Source organism: Myotis brandtii, unplaced genomic scaffold (assembly GCF_000412655.1).
Source record: "Myotis brandtii unplaced genomic scaffold, ASM41265v1 scaffold268, whole genome shotgun sequence".
NCBI lineage: Eukaryota > Metazoa > Chordata > Mammalia > Chiroptera > Vespertilionidae > Myotis > Myotis brandtii.
The window spans coordinates 3,223,925-3,232,671 of record NW_005360187.1 but is presented as its reverse complement, the minus strand read 5'-3'; positions in this window follow the sequence as shown (position 1 = coordinate 3,232,671).

Below are 8,747 nucleotides of genomic sequence, written 5' to 3'. Positions count from 1 at the left end.
GCCTCCCAGGGGGAAGCCTGGGCCCGAGAAACTCCGGGGCTGTTTATGTTCGGCTTCCGCTGCCCCGCCTCCCGGTGCGCGACGCCAGGCGCAGATGTGACGTCACTGCGCGGAGGCCCAGGGACGGGCGCGTGAATCCGGATCCGGAGCTGAGACCCGCTGAGCTCAGCGCCCTCTGGTGGCCACTTCGGGGAAAGCCGCGTGTGCCCATGCCTGCATGGGGTCCGGCACTCGGGAATATTTATTCCGGCTCCGGGTCCATAGCCATTCGTTCACCCACCATGCATTCATGCAACAAGTTTACATCTCGCATCTCTTCTGCGGAGCATCTCCTAGGTCACGCACTCCCCAAGGCCGGGACTCGCTCTCGGTGGCTCTCAGCACATAGTCTATGCATCTATTCATTAAGCTGAGCCCCTATAACTAGTATGTGCTAGGTACTGGGGACTCCGTGAAAAACCAGAAGATCCGGCTTCTGTTCTCATGAAACATAGTGCTTGTATTTAAAAGTAACAGCTACTAAAATAATAATAATAATAATAATCTCTCTATATATATATGTAAAAGGCTAATATGCAAAGTGTCCCTCAGGAGTTCGACCTGGAGACCAGGAGTTTGATTGCTCGCTATGACGTGTGCTGACCACCAGGGGACCGCGTGGAATGAAGGAAGGCCTTGGCCAGCAACCAGAAGGCCCTGGTTGACCCTAATCGCTGGCCAGCCTAGGGACCCCACCCATGCACAAATTTCGTGCAACGGGCCTCTAGTAATAATAATAATAAATAACAGCTACTATTTATCAAGTGTGGGTTGCTTTGATCACAGGCACTATGGGGAAAACTTCACACATGGAACTCTCACACAATCCTAAGGTAGTTGTGATGATCAGACCCATTTTACAGAGGTGCAAACAGAGTCACAAGAGGCTAAGTTACTTGCCCCAAATCACAGTTGTAAGGTGTGGAGCAGGCCATCTGACTCTAGGTGGTGCCCTCCACACTGCACCTTATCACCATCAATTGTGTGGTATGAGTCAGGGTGTATATGGGAAGAGGCTGGGCTGCCAAATCTTCAGTGTAAGCCCTATGAGGAGGGGGCCTTGTCTGTGCTGGCTTCCTGCTGCATTCCAGTGCTTGGCACTCACCCCGTATTTACTGAAAGCAGTCGTTCATGAATGGGGGTGCTGATGTTGCCTGGTTCAGGGGCAAAGGGTTGCCTGGCACACCTGAGCCTGAGCCGGGTGGCACCTTCTGTCTCATTTCTGTTCTCAAAATGCCACTGTCTGCTATTTCCTGAAGCTTCAGTCCTTGCCTGTGGCCAAGTTCCCCAGTCCTGTGGCTTCTGCTCCCCTTCCTTCACCCCTCAGAGGAGACAGAACTTGTTCCAGATCCCGGGAGAGGGAATCAACACAGGCCCAGACAGTGGCATTTTCCTCCAAGAGCTTGGACTTCAGAAGCTGCCAAAAGTTGCTTCAAGTCCATCCTTTGCCACTTATTCAGTGTCCTTGTCTGTCACATGGAGAGGTTAGTAACATCTTCCTCAGAGTGTTGAGGAACAAATCGTTTTTGTAAAGTGTCTGGCAGCCAGAAAACACTCTGGAATAAGAGAGAGTTCCCTAAACCCCTCCTGCCAGGCTGCAGCCCAGAGAAACCAGAGCAGCTCATGCATTTTGGATTTCAAAGAACTAGGATAATTTTCACCGTCTTGCAAAAACCCTGAAAGTGAAGGCCTTCCAAACTGCCTGAATTCTCTCAGTGCTGTCGGAGTTTGGGATCAAAGGAATACCTTTGAATGAGGAAAACAATAGTTGATTGACTTGTTTTTCAATTTAAAAAATTGTAATAGACATTTAGGCTTACAGCATACACTTCAAATGGCATAAAGGAATAAACAATGAAGAGTAAGTCTCTCTCCCCCTTCCCCCTTGAGCAACCACTGGTATGAGTTTCTTTTCTTTAAAATTCTTTATTGTTTAAAGTATTACATATGTCCTCTTTTCCCCCATTGACCTCTCCCCGGCCACTCCCACCCCCCAGCACATGCCCTCACCCCTCTACTGTCTGTGTCCATGGGTTATGCTTATACGCATGCATGTAAGTCTTTTGGTTGATCTATTACCTCCCTCCCTGGTATGAGTTTCTTAAGTGTCCCCCGGAAATGTGGTGGTGGCGGGGGGCGTTCCCTTCTTCAGATATATCTTCATATCACTCCAAATCAAAATACACAAGGCTGTCTGTCTCAGTCTTGATAAAAGTTGCCCAGCATCGCACTGGGTGGCCTCATAAGAGGCATTCCAGACTCTGTATCTGACATTGCAGAGCAAAGTTTTGGGGGCAGATCTGTTAGTATTTTATGTTCCTGGAAGCGATGCAGCCAAGAAAGAGTTGGATCCATACTCCTTCCCCTCTGCTGTGTTCAGCTCCCCTCCCTGTCTCATGAACTGGTGCTAAATGGATTTTGCTAAAGTTGAAGAGCATTCACAACTTTAGGGGTGGGGGAGAAGCAAGAGAGCCTAGCCAGTTTGGCTCAGTGGATAGAGCATTGGCCCACAGACTGAAGAGTCCCGGGTTCGATTCTGGTCAAGGGCTCGTACCTCGGTTACAGGCTTGATCCCCGGCCCTGCTTGAGGCTCATGCAGGAGGAAACCAATTGATGTCTCTCTCTCACATGGATGTCTCTCTCTGTCTCTTTCCGTCCCTTCCGCTCTCTCTCAAAATCAATGGAAAAATATCCTCGGATGAGGATTAACAACAAAAAATAACAAGAGAGAGGCCCAAGGAGGATGACAGTCCCTTAACATCCACAGCCACGATTCTCCATGGAATTCATATCCACTTATGTGGAGATAAGACAAAGGAGTCTAGCCGGTGTGGCTCAATGGTTGAGTGTCGACCTATGAACAAGGAGGTCATGGTTTGATTCTTGGTCAGGGCACACGCCCAGGCTGCAGGAGTAGGGGATGTTCAGGAGGCCAATCACATCAATGTTTCTCTCTTTCTCTCCCTCTCCCCTCTTTCTCTGAAAAAAAGAAGAAGAAAACCCACACCAATAAATCAACCATTTATTCGTATGCATGTGTGCATGTGTGCATTAGGAGTCCCAGGGGACTGATGGGGGCAGGGTGGGGTTGTTTTGAGTGAGGAGGAGATGCTCACATTTTCAGCACTTAATTTATTTTAAAGTGACAAGGCGTCACTTTTGTAATAGTTAAGTAAAAATCAGGAGCCGTCCCTTATGGTCACAAGAGGGAGCTGTGTACCACCCCCATCTGCAGACCTGCCTACCTTTGATGAACAGGGAGACTCTTCAAGGTGTCACCTGGCCGGTACCTCGGTTGGTTAGATCTGTCAATGTTGCAGGTTCCATCTCTGGTCAGGGCACATCCAAGATGCAACCAATGAACACATAAATGGAACAACGAATCGTTTCTCTCTCTCTCTCTCTCTCTCTCTCTCTCTCTCAACAAACAAACAAATGATGTCACCTCAGTGGACCAAAATGGGAAAGTAACCTCACAGGGTGATCTGATCATAAATTTCTAACTGGGCAGGTCATGCTGGGTAGTCATGCCCTAGGCCTGTAACTTTAGTAAGTGGTTTCTAAGCGAGCCCTGTTCTTATGTTAACGATCTTTTAAAATGCCAGAAATAATACCCCTCAGAGGCATAACCACCCTCAAGAGAGCACATAATCTTGTTAACTACCCTGAAATTTGATGCCAGACCCTCCTTGCTTTCTTTCACCTTCAAGCAATCTTTCTAAATTCCCTTCTTAATTTCAAAAATATAAAAGAAACTGCAAACTGCTATTCTGGGGAGCATTTGAGATCTTCTTTCTCAGCAATTGTCATCGATTCTGGCTCGTATAAACTCTTATAGATATTCTTCACAGCTCTGGGCGTTTTACGGCGACACCTCCCAAAGCAGAAGAGACGGGGGCAGTGCAAGCTTACTGTCCCTTAGCTGCAGTCCTGAAATCCAAGAAAAATCCGGGAACCCATTTTTTCCTCATCTGGTGCCAATGCTTACTCTGAATTGAGGTGAAGCTTTTTATAGCTTTTGTCCCATTTACTGTGGGCATTCACACGGCGCACAGCAGAAATATGAATACTGTTTAAAAAAAGAAACAACGGGCCAAAATGGAGTCGCTTGTGCTAAGCCAGGTCACCAAACCAAAACTCAGTAACTAACCCAATCACAGTTTCAGCCTCTCCCAGGAGTGGGGTCTTAAGCAAATTAGTCTGTAATGTCCTGATCAACTCTAGTGAGGCAATCTGCCTGAGGAGACACCCCCCCCCCCCCCCCGACTTTCCCTAAGGCAGCGGTTCTCAACCTGTGGGTCGAGACCCCTTTGGGGGTCAAATGACCCTTTCAGAGGGGTCGCCTAAGACCATCGGAAAACACATATATAATTACATATTTTGTGATGAATCACTATGCTTTAATTATGTTCAATTTGTAACAATGAAATTGGGGGTCACCACAACATGAGGAACTGTATTAAAGGGTCACGGCATCAGGAAGGTTGAGAACCACTGCCCTAAGGGGGGGTGTCCTTGCCTGAAACAATCCATCCCAGCCTCCTTCTGCCTATAGGAACCTCCCATCTTGTACAGCTCATGGGAGCACCTCTAGTTGCTAGATGGGATGCTGCCCAGTTCATGAATCGCTTAATCAAGCCAATTAGATCTTCACATTTACTTGGTTGAATTTTTGTTCTTTCACAATACATCTGATCATGTAAGGTGGTCCCCGGCCCTACTGGGGGTCTTTAGGAATGTACATACCATAATACCTTTCTAAAATCAGGAAACTCCTGAATTACAGAATCATATCTGGCTCTGTGAGATGTGGTCAGAGATCATAGACCGACACTCCCATCAAATAGTGGCCCTTCAGCAACTTACACCCAGCCAGCTTTGACCTTGGTCATTGGGATTGTCACTTTAGTATCACTTTCTGCCCCTTCTCCCTTCTCCTATGCCCCGAGGAGCTTGACAGCCTCTTAGGTGTGCCTTAAAGTTCCAAGTCATGGCTTTGCGGGTTTAGGGACCAAGGATCCAGAAACTGATGACAAAAGGTTCCTCTAGTTGTGGACGAAAGGGGCCACATGCTAACTTGACAAGCTCAGGGGAGGCCTGCATGGCGGTCTTGCAAACTCAGAGACCTAAAGTAACCACAAAGGATGGTCTGAAATTAAACTTTAACTAAAGCAGTTATGGTGGGCAGTTACATCTTAGGCCGGTATCTTCACTGACAAGGTCAACTTTTACCTTAACTGAGCCTATCTGTCTTTCTGCACCTATGATAACATACCTTTGAAATGTCTGGGTAACTTGTAGCTTCCCTTTTTCTGGAGCCCCTGGGACACAACCAAATGTGCTGGGCGCCAGGACAGATACCACAAATTCCTTCACTATCATGTTAATTGATCCTGCACCCACCTAAGTATGTGTCCATCATTTTACTTTTTATCCAATCCCAGGGGTTTCCCTTGCTTTGCTTTATCCTTCCTCCTTAATCTATCACCAATGAATTTCATGTAACCCTCCTTTGATTGCAAATGTATAAATACAAATGTAACCCCGCCATTCTCCAGGGCATTATTTCAATTCCTTGAGGTTCTGCTTCCTGGCATATGTCGACAGTTTGGCTCAAATAAACTCACAAAAATTCTTTACAGGTTTCAATGGTTTTTTTTATGTTAACAGAGTCAAGGGAGAGGGGCTGTCTTGTTGCTGAAAGGAACCATCAGATGGTCACACAAGATCCTCATCCCATCACAGGCACAGGCAACCCAGGCCCACATCCTGGTCATTTCCAGCCCAGAGAGCAGCAACCGTGGGCCCGTGGCAGCTGCGGTACCAGCATAGTAGCCCCATGAACTATTTGGTGAATGGACAACTGGTCACCATTCTCAGCCAGGGCCTAAGGTGTGGCCTCAGCGACCTGAGTTGAAGCTGCCACACGCTGGCCTCATCCAGGTGAGCCAAAAGGGACTCAGAACCCACAAATCATTGGGCCAGAGAGCTCCTGCCTGAACCAGTGAAAGCATTGTTTTTGCAGGTCACCTTCGAGCCTTAACCAAGAGGCTTTGCTCTGTGTGTTACCTCTGTGGCCTTGGGCAAGACCGTCACCTCTCTCCGAGCACCGGTTTCCTTGGTGCAGGTCACATGTACCTCTCGGTCTGTGTGAGAGCTTGATACGGTGATACATGGAAAACACTTAGAATAGCGCCTCCACGCCTGGGTTGTCGTACATTAAAATCTCCTAGTACTTTCTGGGAATCTCCTTTGGACCAGTGGTCGGCAAACTGCAGCTTGCGAGCCACACGCGGCTCTTTGGCCCCCTGAGTGTGGCTCTTCCACAAAATACCACGTGCGGGTGCGCATGTACAGTGCGATTGAAACTTCGCACAGAAGTCGGTATTTTGTGGAAGAGCCACACTCAAGGGGCCAAAGAGCCGCATGTGGCTCGAGAGCCACAGTTTGCCGACCACAGCTTTGGACAAGCCACAAAGTTCCCTGGGAGGGCAATAGTCAGGGGCTCAAATGACACACACACAGGCAGCCCCATCACACCGATGTTTCTCGCATCAGTCCCTCCTGGTGTCACCTCTGCCCTGGGCAAAAAGCTCAGACTAGTGGCACATTGAGTCCTAACCACTGCTGGCCCCTCAGCCCCTTCAATACCTGCCCCAGGGCCCATCCTCAGCACCCGCAGGCCGACTCCAGGCCGTGGGAGCAGGGGCCCACTGGCATTGCCGGACTTTCCGTTGCTATTTCAGAAGCTGCTGGCAGTCCTTCAGGCAGGGCTGTGATGAATGACCCCTTTCTTCTTCCCAAGACCGTCATGAAAGGCACACACCAGCGCAGTGTGGCTTGGGGGGCAGCCAGCTGGCATAACCAGCAGGCCCTTCATAATCACAAAGGCGGGAAGTGGGGCACAGGGGGAGCTGTGCTTTTCCGCTTGGGAGTCTTCCTGGCACGGCGGAGCCTGAACTGCAGGGCCAAGGGAGACCCTTGAAAACTCACTTCATGCGTTTGTCACAAGTGACTCTTACATGCTTTGCTCATGACTTCCAGGCGATGCTTTCCGGTGACAGTGAGGGGAGGGGGGAACCAAGTCCTGCTGCAGACCCTGCCCACTGTCCCTCCCTGTGGCTCCTTGGCAGGTGATCCTGAGCTGCTATCAGCCCAGGAAGCAATTCCTGCACCCAGCAGGGCTACTGATCTGAGGCTCTGACCCAGGTCTGGGCCTCCCTGTGACCCCGAGGAAGCCACCTCTCACCACCCAGACCCACCAAGAACGACCTCTCCCAGAACTTCACTCAGCTCAGAACTTGTGTGGAGGTGGGAGATTGGAACAAGCAGATGTCTATCTACTTTCTTTTCTGTTTCACCAATTTGTGCTCTCTTCTGCATGGTTTCCTTCTATTTTTTTTCTAGGTTTGATTTACTATTTCTTTTCTAGCTTCTTAAAATGGAAGCTTAAATTAATGATTTTCAGCTTTTCTTCTTTTCTAATCTATGGATCGAGGCCTATACAATTCCCTCTGAATACTGCTTTAGCTGCAATCCCACAAGTTTGATATGTCACATTTTTATATCTTGTTTTAAAGACCCGTTTCATCCTTTTTTGATAAATTAAAATATTCAGACAGAGTCCCGAATTCCAAGTTAAACTATTAAGCTCATCTCACTTTATTTCCAGAATCACTTGGCTGTAGATTATCTGTAAAAAATTTGAAAGAGTGAAGAAGCCCCTGGGGATTTTAGGGTTCCCAAACGCAACAGAAGAGGGTCAAGGGGACCTTGCCCTTTGTTTTTGTGTGTGTGTGTTTTTTTAAAATATATTTTTATTGATTTCAGAGAGGAAGGGAGAGGGAGAGAGAGATAGAAACATCAATGATGAGAGAGAATCATTGATTGGCTGCCTCCTGCACGCCCACCACTGGGGACCGAGCCGGCAACCTGGACATGTGCCCTTGACTGATATTGAACCCGGGACCCTTCAGTCCACAGGCCGGCGCTCCATCCACTGAGCCAAATCAGCTAGGGCTTGCCCTTTGTTTTTGATAAACCACTTCAATTGAATAAAAGTTGTAAACATGAGAGAGAGAAACATTAATTGGTGGCCTCCTGTACAGGCCCCGACCCGGGATCGAACCCGCAGCCTAGCTATGTGCCCTGACTGGGAATGGAACCCACAACCTTTGGTGTACTGGACGATGGTTCAACCAACCGAGCCACACAGATCAGGGCAGAATAAGCCCGACTTTAAAACACACTTAACCCAGTTAACAGAAAACCTGCCCATGTCGCACATAATTAGGACCTTAGAAATAGTAAGTGTCTGCATGCTGTTGATCTAGACTTATTACGTTTATTTCATATCACTGTGATCATTTACAGCTGTTGAGACTGATTCTCGAGCACATGACTGTTCACAGAATTCACAGAATTCATCAGCTCACTGGTGTTTACATCCAAGGGTTCTCGTAGCACCACCACATAGGAGAGGCCCATGAGGTGCTTGTGTCTTATCATTTAGGACCCGAGTCTGGCTATTTAGGTAGATGTCTACAACATTATTGCTTCATTAGTCCTATTTTTAAAAAAGACTTTACTTTTTAAAAAATTATTGATTTCCGAGAGAGGAAGGGAGAGGGAGAGAGAGATAGAAACATCAATGATGAGAATCACTGATGGGGCATGTGCCTTGATGGGGAACTGAACTGTGACCTTCT